At 51.2% G+C, this 19,531-nt stretch overlaps 1 protein-coding gene across 1 annotated transcript in view; it reads left to right on the top strand.

Moving 5' to 3' along the window:
* Nucleotides 1-19,531, top strand: part of SYT13 (synaptotagmin 13) — a 39,193-nt gene that overhangs the window by 7,919 nt on the left and 11,743 nt on the right. The window lies entirely within an intron of this gene.

Here is a 19,531-nt window from a genome sequence, read left to right as displayed (position 1 = left end):
AGTGCTAGGAGAGGGTAAGGTGGAACTGACCCAGTCAGGAAGGTCAGGGAAGGCTTTTCTGGAGAGAGTAATGGCCAAGCTGAGAGCTGGACTAGAAAGGAAGTTAATCAGGGCAATGGGGAGGGAGGTGAGGGGCTCCGGAGGGATGCAGCCGTGCAAAGGTCCTGTGACAGAAACCTTACTTAGTGCTTAGGAGGACCTAGCAAAAGGTCAGGGTGCCCGAAAAGTGAGAGCAAGGTGGGGCCTGATGTACAATGAGGCTGGAGAGTGGCGTGAGGCAAGCAGGGCACTAGAGACCAGGGTTCACTCTTTCATTTATTCATTCGTGTATCAAACAGTGATCAGTGCCCATGTGAGGGGCGCTGGTGATAGGAACGTTACAGTCGTTTTCAAAGCTTTTTTTTAAAAAATAGAGGTGAAATTCATGAACTAGTTTAAAGAGTACAAATCACACTATCAATGTTGTTCTCACCTTCATCCAGCTCTAAAGCATCTTCCTCGCCCCTGAAGAAAACTCTGCACCCATTAAGCAGACACGCTCTCTATTTCTCTCTCTTCTCCAGTCCCTGGCAACCACCAATCTGCTTTCTGTCTTCATGCATTCACCTATTTGGGACGTCCGACATATTTAGAATTGTTCAAACATGCGACCTTTTGTGTCTGGCTTTTTTCACTTCGTATAATGTGCTCAGGGTTCATCCATGTTGTGACCTGTATCAGAACCTTATTTTTGTGGCTGAATAATGTCCCGTGATACGGACATCCCCAGCTGGTGGACGCCTGGCCCTCTCTATGTGGAATGGCCATTACAGTGAACCTACAAGGGCACACCTATAAAAACATTTCGTTGCTCATGAGTCTTATGCGAGGAGTGCTGGGTGTGGCAGCCCTTGGCTCCCTTCTTGTACTAGCCTGTTTGCACCTGCTGCCCCACCCTTTAAATACATTGCGTGTGATCACTGTCATGCTCCCCACCCTTTCCTCCCCGCCGGAACTTTAGCCCTTCATGGGTCCCAATCGGCTTCACTCACGTACCTGGGGGGTCCTACAAACCCAGGTCCAATCGAGGTGCTATTTACTAGCTTTCAATATCATTTCCTTATGTATTCACGTTATCAGGGCCAGTGTGATTCCAGGAGGAGGGGCCTTGGTCCCCTACTGTGTTAGTTGGCTACACGCACGTGCAAACCTTCCCACCGAGGAGTTTCCTGAGTGCTAATTAAGTGAAGGGTGTTTTCATTGATTTATAGTATAGAAAATTCCTGAGAGTTTTTTTTTTTTTTACATGGTGTTTAAGGGTGTTCCAGTGGTATTTTGGGACGTGGATTGAGGTTTTTGGGTGGATTGGGAATGCATTAAAACTTGTCTCATTTAACAGAGTACGAGTGACTGCTCTCTGAAAATGGCTGGCCAGCGTGTTTTCGTGAACAGATTAGAGTCAAATAGCTAGTTGTTGCATACATGAATATGAATATGAATGGATACAAAGGGGAGGAGCAGCCTATGGGAATTTTGCGAAGTTGAATCTCCTTCCGTCTGGCGTAGACGTCAGGGTACTTTGATGTATTTCATGGGCGCCCCGCTCCCTGCCCCCCATTCATTAAGTCCAAGATGGACTGCTTCTTTGTAAAGAAAAGTGAGCAGGACTGGCAGATGGCCAGAGATGTGAGGAGAAATGTTGAATGGCTGCCTGAGTCAGAGGATGGATGGATGGATGGATGGATGGATGGATGGTCTCCAGTCTCTTGGCTAATATCGGAGACAGTTTAAAAACCTTCAGCTGTGAAGCCAATGGGCTAATGCCCACGAAGACTGCCTTTTACTTGAAAAAGCACCATATACCACAGTTTTGGACGTGCTGCTAAAAAAATTATGAAGAGAAACGAGCACGGCTCTTACCTTGCAAGTGGACGGACCCTTTAAGTAGCACCGTGACTTGAGCTGCCCTTTGTTCGACAGCCTCATCGCCAAACACGCGGAAACAGAGAACGGAAAGGAATGAACCTCCGCTGAACCGCTCCATGGTAGACTTGCATTTGATTCTGGATGGCCGCCAGAATTAGCGGGCTTCGTGACGATCCAGGTTTTTGAGATCGCTTGAAAGAGGAAATTGCCTCTTCAGATCGAAATGTTCACTTTGTGAGCAAGCTGCTGACATAGAATAGGCAGCCGATTAGGCATAGACCCCAAACCTGAATGTGAATTCCTCCTCCACCATTTTTTGGGCTCAATGACCTCGACCGTCCTGATTCCCGCTTTTCTCCTCAACAAGCAGGGATGGTGGTAAGGTTCTCTAAGGTCATATTCAAGACTAAATGAGATGACTTTTGAAAGCACCCGACAGACTGAGCACCTGGAGCTACTCAGGGTATATTTTAAGTATCTCCAAGTCGTTTTCTTATTTATCTTTTACGAAAGCAGTGACTTGAGTGTAGGCTTACCATGTAGGAAAGAGAGAGTCCGTTAAAAACATTCCAGATGTGAGACATGAAAAGGCTTCTGTGAGGATGGGAAGGAGAGCACGAACATTCCACTTCTAGGATACTCATTCATTCTAAACATACCTCTGGATCACTCACTATACATAAGGCACTGAGCCCTGGGGACGACCCTGCAGGAACCAGACAGACAACGTCCTTGACCTGTAGCTCGGATTCTAGCAGTAGAGATGTTCATCACACCAGTTGTCTACAGCTGTGTTAGGTGTGCCAAGGGTGGCAGGAGTCTTCCCAAGAAGTGAGAGCTGATTACTGCTCTGATCGTCAAGATTTTTGGACTCCTTTCAGTAAAAAAAAAATTTGAGCGTGTACATTATACGTGCATATTTAATTCTTTATAAGCATATATATACTTAAACATATGTTACTCTACCAACATATAATGTGCCTAATAAAACATGCACAAGATGGACCTTTCAAAACAATGAAATAAAAATAAATTATGAAATGAAATTCTGTTATTTTCTTCGCATACCCCAAATGAATGGTCTTGCATATCCCTGTGACAGTTAGTGGTATTTTTACTAGGTGAAGGTGTTGGGGATGATATTTGAAGTCTTCTAGGCATGGGGCATGTGCAAAGGCCCTGTGGAAAGAAGAAATACCACTCAGGAGGGACTGGATGAAGGTCGAAGTGGGTAGAGTGTAAAGGTCACAGGAGGGAGTAGAGTGAAGGAGGCAGTCAGACTAGGGCAGGGCTACCCAGGGTCTTCTGGGCCACCAGGACTGTTTGGATATTTATACCAAGAGCAGTGGAAGCTATGGAAAGATCTTCAGTAAGGTGAATATGGCCTAATGGCCATATTAGGGCTGTGAAACCATCCTTCCAGATGGGGAAGAGTGGAAAGAGAGACCAAGGGAAGCCTTGGAGAAAAACTACGTTGGTTTGGGCCGCTATGATGGTGGCAGATGTTTAGGAAATAGACTGACAGGCTTTGCCTATCGGTTGGGTGTGGGTTTCAGGAAGAGGGAGGAGTTCGTGGTGACACCTGAGGTTTTCACTTACCCCACTGGGTGGTGGTAGCAATTAGCGAAACAGGGAACCCTCAACAAAAATGAGGTCATGGGCTTGAAGTCACGAGCTCACTTTTGTGCAGGGAGAGCACGAGGACTCTTTGTGCTTTCTGCATGGAGATGTCCATGGTGCCAGTGGCTTGGCACGTCCGGACCTCACAGTACGGCTGTGACGTATACCGGGGAGCTGAAGATGTGTACTGGGGAGTCGTCTGTCGTAAGCAGCAATCACAGCCAGGAGCATGGTTGAGACCACCCAGGAAGAGAGCAGAATGAGGAGGAAAAGCGCCTGGGAAGTCCTGACGGACGTCAGCATTTCACGAGCCAGAGAAGTGGCCAGAGAGGAAGGAGGAGAGCCTGGAGAATGGAATGTCAAAAGAAGAAGAAGAACAAGAACAAGAGAAAAAGCTTTTTAAGAGGAAGGGAATCATCCACTGAGAACCTGCCACCGGAAAGTCAAGTCAGATAAGACTGAAAAAATCCATAGGAATCAGAGGGTGAAGGTCATCAGTGACCTCGGAGACTAACAGTGACCTTCAGTGGCTGACGGGACCCTTTGGGAGTGGCTTGCTGCACGGATGGAGAGTGAGGAAATGAGGAGGGTACCAAGCACAGGCGATTCTTTTGAGACGCCTGGCCGGGCAGAGAGGGTGAGGACAGTGGCTGATCAGGGGACAAGAAGTCAGTGCAGTGTTGAGCGCATTTAAAAACAGGCGGGGAGGGGCAGGCTGAAAGAGAAAGGTGAGCATTCAAGAGAGAGGAGGAGAGAGAGATGGAAAATAGCTGAGGTCGGGCTCCCGCAAATAGCACGGGGATGGGGGCAAGGCTCGGAAGGAAGGACTGGTCTTGGAGGGGGAGGGCGAGGGGTGCACCTCCCAAGGCATAACAGGACAGGGAAGCCACAGCATGTGTCCAGCCAGGGTTTATGTGAATGGATCTCCATTCTCTTGGCTTCCTTTTTGTCTGTAGAAGAAGCCCGAGGCAACAGAGAGATTCCAAAATGTGGGCTCGGGGCAGGAGTTAGGGAAACAATAGGATTGCCAGGCAGGGCCAGGAGCCATTTTGAGGTTGTTGACCATGAATTGTTCATGGAACCACCCCAGGTGCAGGACTGTTGGGGGCAGGCATCGTGCTGTAGCCAGTTCATCAATGGTGGGGTTTTACCACACGGCATCAGGGAAGGACGGGAAGACGGGGGGCGGGGGGTCTTTAGACTCCAAAAGGTGTTGTTGAAATGATGGACCACAGAATCAAATCGGGAAGGTTGCAGAGTGAGGGCCATGGGCCCGACAGGGTCAGAGGTGCCAGACGGATCCTTAGTGCCCTCACGAGGCCGGCAGGGGGCCGATGAGGGCCAAGTAGTAGAGTAAATCATTGATGGCCTTCAATTGTTGTTAAGAAGACCGGATGAGGGGCGCCTGGGTGGCTCAGTCGGTTGGGCGTCTGACTTCGGCTCAGGTCACGATCTCACAGTCCGTGAGTTCAAGCCCCGCGTCGGGCTCTGTGCTGACAGCTCAGAGCCTGGAGCCCGTTTCAGATTCTGTGTCTCCCTCTCTCTCTGCCCCTCCCCTGTTCATGCTCTGTTTCTCTCTGTCTCAAAAATAAATAAACGTTAAAAAAATTAAAAAAAAAAAAAAAAAAAAAAAAAAAAAAAGAAGAAGAAGACCGGACAAGTCGGCAGCTGGCGAAGTCAGCAGTTGCCTGCCCTGTGGTGTTTCTGGAATTCTTCACTTCGGGGAAACGTGAGACTCTAAGAAAGGAGCGCCTCGAATCCATTACCTCTCAGGGCCACCGGAGGGACCGGGCAGGGCACTTGCCGCTACGAGCTGAACCTGTGGCTTGGTGTCCGGAAGGCAGGGTTGAGGCCGCTGCTGTGTTTGCAGTTCCCTGGGCCACTGCGTGAGCTCCGGACAATGAACACAGCTGCACAGGTTGTCCCCGGCGGAGTCACATCGGGGCCCCCCGCCTCCTCGGGAACAGAGGAGGATGGTGACTCTGACTGTGGCCACCACTGGAAACCAAGCTCCTATAACTCCCCCAGGCGGCCTTTGGGGGGCTGCACGAGTTACAACAGTGCACGAGATGACTCTTGGATGAACGAGTGGTATTAATAATTCAGTTGTCATTGAAATGACTCTAGTAAAATATTTGATGTCACATGCTAGATGAGTGAGGACAGGAAGTGCTGGGCTTCCAGATCCAGTCCGCCCCTGGCCTGCTGTGGGATGGCACGCTCGTGACCTCGCCTGTCTGTGCCTCAGTGTGGCCATCTGTTAACTGTGTCATTGTCACTGAATTGTGGGGATTAAATCACATAATCCAGGTAGGGCAGTGCCCGGAACTGAAGTGCCGGGCTGGAAATCGTCCCTTTGCATCCAGACCACTCTCCGCACCCTCCTCCCCTACCTGCCACTCCCGCCCAAACCCGTCCCCATTTCCCAACTTCCCCTCCCCATGCCCGGCTACTCCTGGCTCCAGGATATTCTCCATCCCAAGGTGTTTTCCTTAACCTCCCACACTCTCCTCGATGACCTAGTTCGTGACTTCTGTTCCTGCCCAAGCCCTTACTAATAGGGTACTCAATAAATGCCAGCCTCCAGCATGATTTCCGTTGGGCCCAGCCTCCAGCATGGTTTCCCTTTGGTCCAGCTTCTAGCGTGGTTTCCCTTTGGTCCAGCCTCTAGCAGGTTTTCCATTTGGTCTAGACTCTAGCAGGATTTCCATTTGGTCCAGCCTCTAGCAGGGTTTCCCTTTGGTCCACCCTCCAGCAGGGTGCTCTGCACATCGTGAGGCGTCTGAGACGTGCTTGGTCAAACAGACACATCTGTGGGTAGGAAAGTTCAGCTGTTTTTCTCATTTCCAAAAGCTTGCAACGAGCTGAGCAGAACTGTTTGACATGTGTAGTAACTTAGAGCCAAATATCTGATATCACTGACCTTCCACGGTCCAATCATATTTTCGTGACCGTTGGTAGACCGCTGGAATGTGGGCCCATGTGACACCGGCGGGAGGGCCAATAGGTTAGCGTCCCGTTTGAAAGTTAATGGCTGCGGCTGATACTCCCCGGCTTGGAGTCTGCCCGGATGACCGCTGGGAGAGCAATGTCAGAAGCAGCCCTCTTGCCCTATCCTTTGCCATCTCTCACAAAAGTCGCACAGGAGAGTCAATCTGTTGCCTAAACACTTCCACGGCTGTGGATATTCAGTGACGCTCAGGAACGCTGCCCTTTTAAGAAAGGAGACCCGAGAGGCAGTGATGGAGGTACCTTCCCCTTGCCGCAGCTCTCTTAGACTCCTCGTCCCTACACGTGGCTCCACCCGGGAGGAATGTGGAATCTTCCTTGGGGACTTGTCCCGCATGCTGCTTTCATTTTTCCCTTGAGACAGGTATACCCTGGCCCGGCCCCTTGTGTCCTCTCACCTGGCTCTGAGCTGGCCTTCTCGCCTCCGGTCCCTCCCCCATGCCCCTGCTCCTCTGAGTTACTGGAAATAATGCTCCTGTCCTTGTCCTGTTCACAAGCTGCCCGAGTCTCTCCACTGTTTATAAACTAGGATTCGGAATCTTTTGCCGGGTATTCGAGACCCTTCATGACCTGGCCTCACCATTCCTTTGCAAATCCATTTCTCCAATCCCAGTGTTTCTCTTTGGATGGTTTGCTAGATACCCCATGCCTCGAGTGTGCACCCCTCTGTGCCCGCTGCTCTGCTCTGTCTGTTTGAACTCCCCCTGCCTCTCCTATCCAGAGTTATCCTTGACTGTCCCTCCTTCAGGAAGCCTTCTCCGGCCTCACTAATGATAAGGACCTCTTCCATAGTCTTTTATATAGCACATAGTCTAGACATATGGCCCTTTAAGATTACCTTTTATACTTAGTTATCTTTGTATAACTATGCGTCAGGGAAAGCATATAGCTTTCCCCTCGTATACCAATTTCTACTAATTTGTAGTCGCTTCCTAGAGCCCTGAGCAGAGCAGGAAATAATGCTTTAACTGATTAGTCATGTCTGCCGTGGGGACAGGAGAGTTCTTCTAGGATAGGCAATTAATATTCCTGTTTATGGAATATCTCTCTCCACCATGGCATGGTAAACTTCCTGAGGGCAGGGACTTATTCGTGGATCTTCCATGGTTTTAAGGGTGGGTAAATACATAGTGGGTGACAGGTGTGTGCTGATTTCTGTTTTATTGGGTAGAAATTGGAGGGTTTGGGCTTAAAACCAAAATATAAGGATTATCTAGTAAAACAGTCCCTGTCTTGTTTTGAAGGCACACTTGAAAACTTGGCTGTCGTTTAAACTACCAGGTTGGAAAATGATATGCTTTCCAAGTGTCTGCACAGAAGCGGATGGATGTCTTCAGTTAGTTGCTCTCTCTACTTTTATTCCACGCTGTATCACTTTTGATGGATGATATTCACATGCTCAGGGGTTCTACTGAATTTACCTCCTTTCTCTCCCACTAAGAAAAGCTTATCAGAATGCAGATGCGTGAAGGAGGTATTATTATAAGAATAACCTTGAATGTGCTCTGATTTTTTAAATGGGTAAAAAAAAAAAAAAAACAAGCATCAAATTTTAGTACCTTAGCTTTTGTTTGTAATATGTTGGCTTAACGACAAGGTTAAAAATTGTTGCCTTTGTCCATAGTTTCATCAATTATCAAGCATTATAGAATCAAAACATCCTATAGCTGTTCAGAAAGAAGATTTTGAATTCAATGTCAAGAAATTGCATATAACCAGATTTCTCAGACTTAAAAAAATTTTTTTAATGTTTATTTATTTTTGAGAGAGAGAAAGAGAGAGAGAGAGAGAGAGAGAGAGAGAGAGAGAGAGAGAGCATGAGTATGGGAGGGGCAGAGAGAGAGGGAGACAGAATCTGAAGCAGGCTCCAGGCTCTGAGCTGTCAGCACGGAGCCCGATGTGGGGCCCAAACTCACGAACCATGAGATCATGACCTGAGCCAAAGTTGGCCGCTGAAGCCCCTGGGAAACCAATACAGTGGTGGGGGAGCAGGTGGAAATTCTGAAAGATAAAGGCCGGCTGAGATTGTGCTCTGAGTCAAACCCATTGCCCACAGCCCTGCTATGGCGGCTGCAAAATAGAGGATAGAATGGAGTGGACGGGGTGGCAAGACTGAGTTTGAGCCCCAGGCTAGAGGGCTTTTCTCTGACCTTTAAAACATCCTGGCTTTGAAATAACACTTAGGACCGATGTCGATTACATGAGGTTACAACATAGTCTTGCCGTTGTCTTGGCTCATGGCACAAATGAAACACGTTTTCTGCGCAAAGAATGTCAAGCCCAGACTCAAAACTGAGAGCAGTAACAAAGCGGATGCCCAAACGTCCAGACGGTTCATTAAAAAAAAACCCAGACAACCGCATGGGGATGGGAGTGGGGTTATTATCAGTCTAACGATAGGGAATGTGCCGGCAAATCAAAAGCAACTAGCTGGGCATTTCCACTTCCACCTGTTGATGGCTGGCATCCAGAGACCCAGGGAACCATGTCATGTAGTGTCGTGATAGCAGCACTGGCTTTGGGTGCACTTGGCTTCCAAGTCCAGGGCGGTCGTATACTGGCTGTAGGATCCTGGACAAGTTTTGAATTCTCTGAGCCCCAGTTTCCTCCTTTGTAAAGAATTGGGCTGTTTTTATTTATTAAAATTCGGGTGTAGAATAGACAAAATATTGGGCACTTCCCTACAGGGTTGCGTGAGGGTCAAATACAGTGAAGTCTGTAGTGCTTCGAGAAGCATCTGGTACATAGGCAATGGTCAAGAGGCGGCAGCCATATTGCCCTTTTGGGCATCGTGATGTGACTAATGAAGTCAATGCAGGGACCACCCGTGAGAAGTACATCTCTAGGCAGGATCTTGCCATGTGGCGGCTTCCAGTCCCACCGATTGGTTTTGTTTTGTGAATTCTGTTTACTCTGGAAATGTTGGGAGATTGGCAGTAGTCATCGTCCCTCCTCTTCTCGCGGGGTTTTAAGCCTTAGCTGTATCCACTGGTCTCTGACCACACTCAGACTTTCAAGCCACAGCCTTGGTCCGGAATGCCCTTCTCCCATCTCTCCTCCATCAAACTGCTGTCCCTACTTCAGGGAGCACCCAACTCAAAGTCAGAGCCTCTGCATCTTCCTGAAAATCTCCCTTCAATGCACACAACCCACCCCGAGATAGTGATTGGTCAAATGAATGAATGGATAGCTGGCGTCAGAGGGCAGAGGTGGGCATGCGCTTGGGTTCGAATCCCAGCTCTGTATCCAGTTAACTGTGTGACTTCAGCCATAAGTCCTCTGTGCCTCAGTGTCCTCCTCTGTAAAGTGGGTATAATAACAGCCCCTCCTTCATGAGGTTGTGGGGTTTAAATGGAGGTAGAATGCTTACACCTCTATCCAGCACATGACTAACGTTCGACACGATTTTTGCCCCCAAATTTTAGCTCAGAAAACCTTTCCTGACCCTCACATTTTTAGTGGACACCACTTCCCCTCCCACCCACCCCCCCTCACCATCTGTCCCTGAGATTGCTTTTTTCCGCATCTAATGGTTTCTTGCTTTCTGCCCCGCTGGCGACGCTCACTCCACAAGGGAAATGACTGGATGGTGTTGTTCCTGCAGTTGACCGGCATCTAGAGATTTAACAAATGACTGAATGAGTGACCACCAGCAGAGAAAGGGTTTGCCCAGGGCTGGCTGCTATTTTCAGTCGTGTTTCATTCTTCCCCGGTTGAGAGGCACATTTACCCAACTGACGGCAAGGCTGGTTCCGGGACAAACCTCCTGGTCTGTTGCCTTGGATACCAGGGAGGAGACAGGGAGTGTCCCGGTTAACCACAAACTAAGCTTTCTTGATTTTAAAATAACAAAGGAGGGGAAAGAAAGGTAGCGGGCGAGTCCCAAGGGAAGGGGATTTGAAAAGGGATTGGGGCACCGAAGAGGATGTATTGGAAGGGATAATGAGAGACCAGCAGTGGCTGGGTCACCATGGAAACGCTGTGTGGCGCCTGGACCAGAAGACAAGCTGCTGCTTCGAAGTGAATTTCAACTTTGCAGCTTGGAAGTACACGTTCCCCCGGGGCCCGACCCTGTGGACTTGCCCGTAAGCCTCTAAGACGTAGAGATTTGGTATCAGCGGTTTTCGTGGAGTGGGAGATCTACCACAAGTAACTGTGGGCGCCGAGGGACCTTGCTGAGAAACGGGGAGTTTGTGCCCAGGGAGCAGCTCACCGCACAGGAGGACATTTCTACACCTATCCTACCTGGATCTCTGGGGGGGGGGGGGTTCCAAAACCGGGGTGTCCCCCCAGGGACCACAGGGAACCCCCCACATCGCAGTCAGGCTGGGGAGCTTGTTAGATATGCATGTTCCCCAGGCTCTACCTAAGACCTCTCAGCCAAACCTCTGGGCCTTGGGGTTTCAGAAAAATCTGAATTTTTCACTTCTGCAGGTGGGAATTAGACGCACCCAAGTGTGGGAAGCAGTCCTAACAACCCCGTTCCTCTGACTGAAGGATACGCAGGGGCAGGGGCGGGGGCAGGGGCTGGGTGGTGGGGCCATCCAGTGGCCTGGGCATGAGTCTATGTGGCAGGAAGACACCAGTGAGCAGTAAAGTATGGCTGGAGATGCGAGGAGATGGAGAAAGGGGCTGGAAGCAGGGCAGAGCGGCTCAGCGCCGGGCTCTGGAGTGAGTCACCCTGGGTTTGAATGGAGCCCCCAGGGCTCACTAGTTGGCAGTGCAACCTCATCTGGAAAATGGGATTGATCCTAGTAGCACTTCCTAATAAGGTTATATGGGGACTCAGTGAGCTCATATCTATCTGAACAGTGCCCGGCGCAGGTGGGCACAACCACAAGGTGGAAGAGGCTGGGACTCCAGGTTTGGAGAAGAGCTAGTAGACCCTTTAAGACTGTAAGAAATCAACTTTTGTTATGTTCAGCCATTTATGTGTGGGGCCTGTTTGTTACACGGCAGTCGGCCTTGCCTGACTAATACAGGGCTGGTAACAAGTAGCCCGTCAGCCATGAAGCTTCAACCGGTTGTGGGTGTGTGCAAGGATGCCCTCTGCAGGGAATGGACCATGGGGATCAAGCCTTTGGGTTGGTGAAGAGCCTCTGTGGCTGCACCCCAAATTCTCTCTGGGAGAGTTCTCTATATGGCTGGAAGGAAAGCCCAGACAGAGGGCCATTCCCACTCACAGACTCAGCCTCTAGGAGTAGTCCTTTCCTGGAGACAAAAAGACTATTTCTGCCCATTAACTTCTAGCTTGACCTAATGGACTTACTGCCTGTTGTCCAGACATTAGGGACTCTAATGTCTACTAGGGGAGTGTGTGTGTGTGTGTGTGTGTGTGTGTGTGTGTGTGTATCTATATCCATCTCGGTCTATCTAAATTATTAGTGAGGTACAGTTTGCATGCAGTGAGATGCACATATTCTAAGTGTATAGCTTAATTAATTTTGACAAATATTTATACCATAGGCTGTAACCACACCCTCTGACATGCCTCAACCATGCCGTTCCCCCAGAGGCAACCACTGTTTTGATTTCCATGCCCATCGATGCATTTTCCGTGTTCTAAAACCACACGTAAATCGATGTTTCTCAACCTCTGCACCGCTGCCATTCTGGGTTGGATAATTCTTTGTTGCAGGGAGCTGGCCTGTGCACTGGAGGATGGTTAGCGGCATCCCCGGCCTCTACCCAGGAACAGCCTCCGCCCGCCAGCAAAATGTCTCCCGACCCTGCAGATGTCCCCTGAGTTAAGATATCCGTTGAATTCTGCAGGATATGTTCTTCTGCATCGTGCCTTCTCTTGCTCAGCACGTTTTTGTGATTTTTTTCTGTGCTGTTGGTGTACCCGTCGTTCATTTCTTTTCACTTTTGAGGAGTATTCCATCATGAAAAGAAGTCACCATTTACTTATTCATTTTCCTGTTGATGGACACCTGGGTGGCTCCCAGTGGGGTGCTGCTATGAGTAAAGTTACTATCAGTATTCATGGGTGAGTCTTTGTGTAAACGTGTATTTTCATTTTCTTTGGCTGGATGCCCAGGAGTGCACCTGCTGGGCCACAGGGTAGACAGAAGTTTAACTTGTAAGGAACTACCAGTTGTCCAAAGTGGTTTTACTATTTTTCCTTCCAAGCAATGTAGGAACCTTCCCATTGTTTTCCATCCTTGCCGACACTTACGGTTGTCGTTCTTTATTTTAAAAATGTTTGTTTATTTTGAGAGAGAGAGAGAGAGAAAGGGAGGGTGTGCGTGAGTGGGGGGGGCGGGGGGGGGGGAGAGAGGATTCCAAGCAGGCTTCACGCTATCAGCGCAGAGCCTGACTCGGGGCTCGATCTCGCAAACCACGACTTCATGACCTGAGCCAACATCAAGAGGCAGACGCTTACCCGTCTGAGCCACCCAGGTGCCCCAATGTTGTCATTCTTTTTAATTTTAGCCATTCCGGTGCATGCGTGGTAGTTTCTATGTTTTTCATACTTTAATTCTCCTGAACAGATGTATTAGTTATATAGTGCCGCGTAACAAATTCTCCCCAAAATTGGTGGCTTAAAATAACACGAGCTCACCATTTCTGAGGGTCAGGAATCTGGTCCTAGCATAGCTGGGTCCTCCGGCTCAGGGTCGTGCTGTCCAGGGCTGTGGTCATCTTGAGGCGTGACTGGGGAAGGATTTACTGCCAAGTTATGGGCAGGATTCGGTTCCCCATGGGCTGCCCTCCCTCCCTTGTCACACGGGTCCCCCCGTAGGGCACCCTCAACATCACAGGCTGCTTGCCAGAGGGAGCGGACAAGATGAAATCTAATTCTTTTGTAACCTAATCGCACAAGTGACAGCTCATCGCATATTCTTTTCATCGGGAGCAAGTCACGAGGTCCAGCCCACACTCAGGGGAAGAGAATTACACAAAGGGGTGCACGCCAGAGGGTGAGGGGCCCTGGGAGCCATTGAAGAACCACCTGCCCCAGCAGCTCTTGTGGGAGAAGTGCGGTCCACACCAGAGCTTCTCACACCATCCGTGGGAGAAAAAAACCTGTTCGGTTTGGCTTTAGCATCTACGTACCTTCTCACACGCAAATTCACGGACAGGAACTCAATGCACCAACCCCACTTTGCATAGCACTGCTCTAGACCTCAGGTTCAAACAAGTATTTCCAACATTTGTTGAGGGTTTGTCATGCTAGCCTTGGTACCAAGGGCTTGACGCTGGTTTGCTTAGCTCATCCTCAATCCAAGCCCAGGAAAGAGGTGTTGTTAGCATTTGCAAATGGAGAAACTGGGGGGCACAGAGAGGTTAATTAACCGGTCCCAAGATCACACAGCAAGTAATTGGTGGAACCTGGACTCCAATCACGCTGTCTTGTTCCGGGCTTTGAACGCCTGACCACCGGGCTACATTTCAAACTCTTGTACACGAGTTGGTGTGCGTGGTTACGGGTACTGGAGTCCAGAGTGACAGAAGCTGGCAGGTCCCTTGCTCCAGCCCAGCTCCGCTCCGAGGCGGGGGCTTTGCTGAGCTTAGCTGCAGTGGCCTGTGCTTGACATCATACAAACACTCTGTGTTTGAATCTCTCTCCTCTGCCCTCTGCTTTCTAAAGGTCAAGTATAAGGGATAAAACCATCTGTCCCCCTTTCCAGCCGAGTCGGCTTGGCTCCTCCGTAGCTCCCAGGGTGACGTGATGCTTTAATATAGATGCCCTAGCACGAGAGCCCAATTTAATAAACAGTCTTTAGGTGAAAAACTTAATCACGTTTGTGACGTTAGGGGTCGCCTGACGCCTCTGGTAAGGTTAAGTGTTTGTTTACAGATCATTAGCTGCATAATTAATTTCTCTTTTTCCGACACCAGCCCCCTAAGGGAAAGGCAGCATCTGTCTTGTTCACTTCTGTGTTCCTAACACTTAGCATAGGACCTGGCCTCTAGTAGGGCTCAATAAATATTTGTTCGTTAGCTGAAGGGTTGTCCCTCCCCCCATGCCATCTGTCTCAGCCTGGATTGGGGAAGGCTGAGCCCACTCTGAGGCCACTGAGCTGCTCTTAGGCAGGAAGTGCCATCTTGGGATAGGACGCAGCGGGGAAGGGGGCGGGGGGGAGGGGACACACAGAGGTGTTACTGAGCCGGCCACCACCTGGCACCAAGGACAGTTGCTGGAGGTGTCATCTTCCAAGGGGTGACTGAAGATACTTTGGGGACGGGTAGGAAGGAGGAAAGGAGAAGAATTCAGGTCTGGCTTCCAGCTGACAGTGGTCAAGTCCCTCCCCCCGCCCCCCATCCCGTGAAGTGTTAAGTCTTGGCACATCTGGGTTGCCCTTGGGCCGACCCACAGTGTCCCTGGATGTCCCACGCGCCTCAGCAGCCACTGAGAAGCCCCAGGGCAGGTGGCAAGAGGGGAGGGGCGTGACCCAAGGCGCCGTGGGGCTGTGCCACATGAAGCTGCTCGGGGTCCACACTCTCGGCAGGAGCCAGGGGCCCAAGGGGACAGGTGAGAGGCAGGGACAATCTGCAGAGACTCAACAGAGGGGTCTCCCCTCTCTGTACCTGCCATGCCAGCACAATTGGGGGTGCCTTAATCGTTGAATGTCCGCCCCACTGGGAACCTTCCTGGACTCCTGCATCGACATTGCCAGGCCCTTCCCCTGGGCTCAAGGGACATTTGGAAAGACAGTCCCCACTTCCAAATCCCGCCCCTCGCACACTGCGGTGCAAGGCTGGAGCTCAGGTCCTTCTCCAGGGGTCCGCTCCCCTGGTGCCTCCCTCCTCCCAGGCGCTCTCACTTGTGCCCCACTCATAATTCTTTCCCAGCGCCCCCCCCCCCCCACCCACTCCCAAACCTCTTTTCTGCTCCTGGGGCACAGAAGTTCCAGTCGTTTAAGGGGAAACATAGATGCGTTTGAAAGATGCAGTGGTGGGGCGCCTGGGCGGCTCAGTCGGTTAAGCGTCCGACTTCGGCTCAGGTCATGATCTCACGGTCCATGAGTTCGAGCCCCGCATCGGGCTCTGTACTAACCGCTCAGAGCCTGGAGCCTGTTTCAGATTCTATGTCTCCCTCTCTCTCTGACCCTCCCCCGTTCATGCTCTGTCTCTCTCTGTCTCAAAAATAAATAAACGTTAAAAAAAAAATTAAAAAAAAAAAAAAAGAAAGATGCCGTGGAACCAGGGTTTTGAAATGCAATGAATGCGGTTTTACAAGAGAACGAGACAGGGAACCAGCAGCTGCTTATGCTACTTGAAGGGAGTGGTGTAGCAGGCATCAGACCCTGCCCCCAGTGAAGGGCGACAAATCGCTCTCCACCTCAGGGAACCATTGCCACACAGGACCTTACCAGGGCAGGGCAAGGATAGACCGCAAATGAGGATGCCTTCGGCTGGATGCAGAGACGTTCAGGAGGTGGGAGAGGCATCTCACCCCAGGCAGTTTCTCTCCACCGGCCATGGCATCCTGTGTGCTCATGACAGAGGCGGTGTCTCAGTTCAGGATGCTCCCCGCTGCCAACCACAAAGACCCCAACCCAAACCGGCTGGCACAGGAAGGACCGCATCGCTCGTGCAACTCGGAAGTGCCGAGCGGGGATACCGGGCTTGGTTGATTCGGAGGCTCCGTAACACTGTGACCAGAGAACACAGCTTCCTTTGTTGTTCCCACCCTGCTGTCCACCATGTCAACTTTGTCCCAAGACTGGCTCGTCTTGCAGTCACCAGATGGGGCCACAGGCTACCTGTCCAGCAGGGGAGAGGATCTCTTCTACTTCCGTGCCATACGAGTCCTTCCATTCTGCCTGTCTGGGTTCGCTTTCCGGGACAGGTGCCCACCCCTGTGCTAAAAACAGTACCCAGGAGCCGACGGGATCACATTAAGCAGGTCCCCCTGCCCCAACCCAGAGCTGGGGCCGGGGAGGGATCCCGAAAGCCCGGGGATCTGGAGGAAAGGCAGAATAGAGAGGGAACGGATGTTGGAGGACAGCCAGGAACACCCCAACTTTGTGCTCTGGCGATGCATTTTAAGCTCTTGTCACAGGCTCTTGAGCTTATCAAGGGGCTCACAAATTCAGAGCCAGCGAGTAGGAAGGAGCGCCGACCCAGGCTCTGCAGAGGCTTGAAGCAACACGGAGTGAACCTCAGAACTGAGCCCCATCGTTCTCTTTCCATGAGAAATGTGGAACCAGCCAAATTTGGTCCAGCTAGAAATGAATCAACACAGCCCTCGTCTGAACTGATTGAACTGGCATGAAAGCAGATATCAAACCACGGAAGTGCTCCCCCAACCAGCCAAGCGCCCTTAGTTCTGGACCCAGTAAGGGACAGATAGGACGCGTTGGAGAAGGGGCTGGGTGGCCAGCAGCCAGTGGCAGGCCGGGTGCCTTTGTGCTGATGAACAGGAGGGCGCAGCACGGGCCCAAAGCCCAGACGCTGCCGTTGCCCCTTTGCGTCCAGCATCCCAGACAAACAGGGACTGTGTTTTTGAGAAGCAGGTGCAGGGCAATGGAAATGACACAAATTTGGAGTCAAAATGTCTGAAGGCTCAGTTATATATCATTTGTCTGTTGTATGACCTTCAACTTGCTCAAGCTTCTGATTCCTCGTGCGATAATCTAATAAATGTAATTTTTTTTTAATTTATTTATTTTGACAGAGAGAGAAGGTGTGTGTGTGCGTGCGTGCGTGCGAGCAGGGGAGGGGCAGAGATCGAGGGAGAGAGAGAACCCCAAGCGGGCTCCACGCTGTCAGTGCAGAGCCCGACGTGGGGCTCGATCTCATGAACCATGAGATCAAGACCTGAGCCGAAATCAAGGGTCAGACACTTAACGCCCTGAGCCACCCAGGCGCCCCGATAGTGTAATAATTGTAACTCGGGCTTGGGTGAAATATCGGAGGTGGGCACCACTCTGTGGAGGATAAAAAGACGTGGAGACCTGTCATTGCTGTCTATGTGTGTGTCCGTTGGGTGCCCCGGGCTCCAGTCAGGGGCACAGCCTTCCTCCCCCAGCTTGCTGCCCCGCTTTCTCATCCACCCCTCCTTCAAGGTCTGGCTCACGCCCTGGCCCCTCCCTGAGGCCCTCCCAGACTCCTGCTTGTCCCCTGCACGCACCATCCGCTCTCCCCCAGGGCTGTTCATACAGACTGCCCGATGCCTGCTCCTGTACTTCGGCCCCAAACTGCCAAATATGCCTGCTGTTTACTCTCCGGCGTGTGATTGACTCCCCAGCTCCCCTGTACCTGCAGATAAAGAGCTGTGTCTCTCACCTCTCTGTAGCTCAGAATGCAGGAGTGGAGCAAGCCTTGAAATCACATGTCACTTGAGGTGACAAACTCAGAGAGGTGCAGTGACCTGCCAAAAGTTGCTCAGCTCCGGTGGCACGGTCAGTATTAGAGGCCAGGTCCCTCGATGCCCGGGGACACCGTCGATGGAGCGAGGGCGCAGAGGGGACCTGAGTCTGCAAATCGCACAGGTCCCTCTGCGGGTGGTTGCTGTGCGTAGCGGTGACAAACGTTTCTGATGAGTGTGTGTCGTGCCAGGCAGAGGCTTGAAGGCGGGAAGGGGGTCGGGAGCCACGGTTGCAGCGGGCTTTGGGGTCAGGCCGATCTAGATGTAAATGTGCGGCCACCCCGCTGTCTGCTCCTGGGCGGCTGTGTTCCACTTAAGTCAGAAGTGCTTTTCCAGCCTGTACGAGCCGGGCACACTCAGCAGAGACTGGGACAGTCTCGGTTGCGCTGCAGTCTGCTGGGCAGTGTTTCCGAGAGAGGAAGGAAGTGTTTTATCCCCTCTAAGCCCTTTAGGGACTTGGGAAGAAGAAGAGGTAAAGCAGGAGCAGGCCACCTGCACGGCGGCCGCCTGTGGCCCCTTTGAGCCCCGGTGCATTCCTGGATAATTAAGGTCACTGAGGTCCAGCCTCCCTCGGGGATGGTCGGAGACAGAGTGTCAAGGAGAGCAGAATGTCCGGGATTTATCCCGGGAGAGTGAAACGTAGACTGTGAAACACTATAAACACCCACTTGGAAACCACGCGAACTTCTGAGTGCTGTCCCCCTCCAGGACTGCATCACCCCCGCTGCCACCCCTGCCCGACACTCCCCAGTCCCTGGGTCAGAGAGCAGCCTTGACCCTTGGCCAGCCCCTCCAGCAGCCACAGAGAGGGGAGACACAGCAGGGCCAGCGAGGAGGGCAGGAGGCTGCTTGGGGGACTCTATTGTGGGTCTGCACCTGCCCCAATTTGAGGGTTATTTTATGGGCTACCCACCGAGCATTTTGAGTTCTAGGTCTGGCCATCAGTCCCTGACTTCCCGGGGACTAGGCAGACCCCTGATATTGCTGCCTGGTATATAAGTTGGAATCCCTTAGGTAGAAGAGATCTCAGTCCCTAGTGGAGGGAAAGACAGAAGATTCCACTGGTCTGTGTGACGCAGCCCTGCATACTTAAAGCTTCACAAGCAAGCAGGCCTTTGTGTAGAGAAAAAGATGCCCTTTCCTCCAGGTGGACTAAGACCCTACCTCAGGGCACACAGCTGGGCATGTGGTGCACACACTGCATTTCAACCCTCACTTGCCCCTCATCTGGGCTCCTTTGTGCAGTGCACAAACCATACAACCGAACATGGCAGCCCTAGCCACGGGTTTATATTGCATACTCCCTATGAGCAGACACTGTGCAGGCACCAGGAATACAGAAGGAGCAAGATAAGACATAATCCCTGTGCTTACGGAGCTCACACAGGACTGGACACAAACAGGCCAACCTATGAGAAAAAAAAATAACAATATAGGGGCGAGCTCAAAGCTATAAAGCAAAGAGCAGGATGTGGTGAAAGGGAGGGACAGGCTTGGGGGAGGGACTTAATTTACAGCAGGTGGAGGTGGGGGTGGTGATTTGGGGGGAGGGGTTGGGGGTCCAGAAATCAGACTCAGAAAGAGTTCAGCCCTGTTTGAGAAGCAGGGAGCCCAGTGACCCGAGCCGTGCAAAGGGAAGATTCTGGGACAAGGTCAGAAAGGTGAGTAGGGCCGGGT

The sequence above is a fragment of the Neofelis nebulosa genome, chromosome 10, assembly GCF_028018385.1.
Source record: "Neofelis nebulosa isolate mNeoNeb1 chromosome 10, mNeoNeb1.pri, whole genome shotgun sequence".
Lineage (NCBI taxonomy): Eukaryota > Metazoa > Chordata > Mammalia > Carnivora > Felidae > Neofelis > Neofelis nebulosa.
Note: the sequence above shows the minus strand (reverse complement) of the source record. Positions and strands in the feature narration are given on the sequence as shown.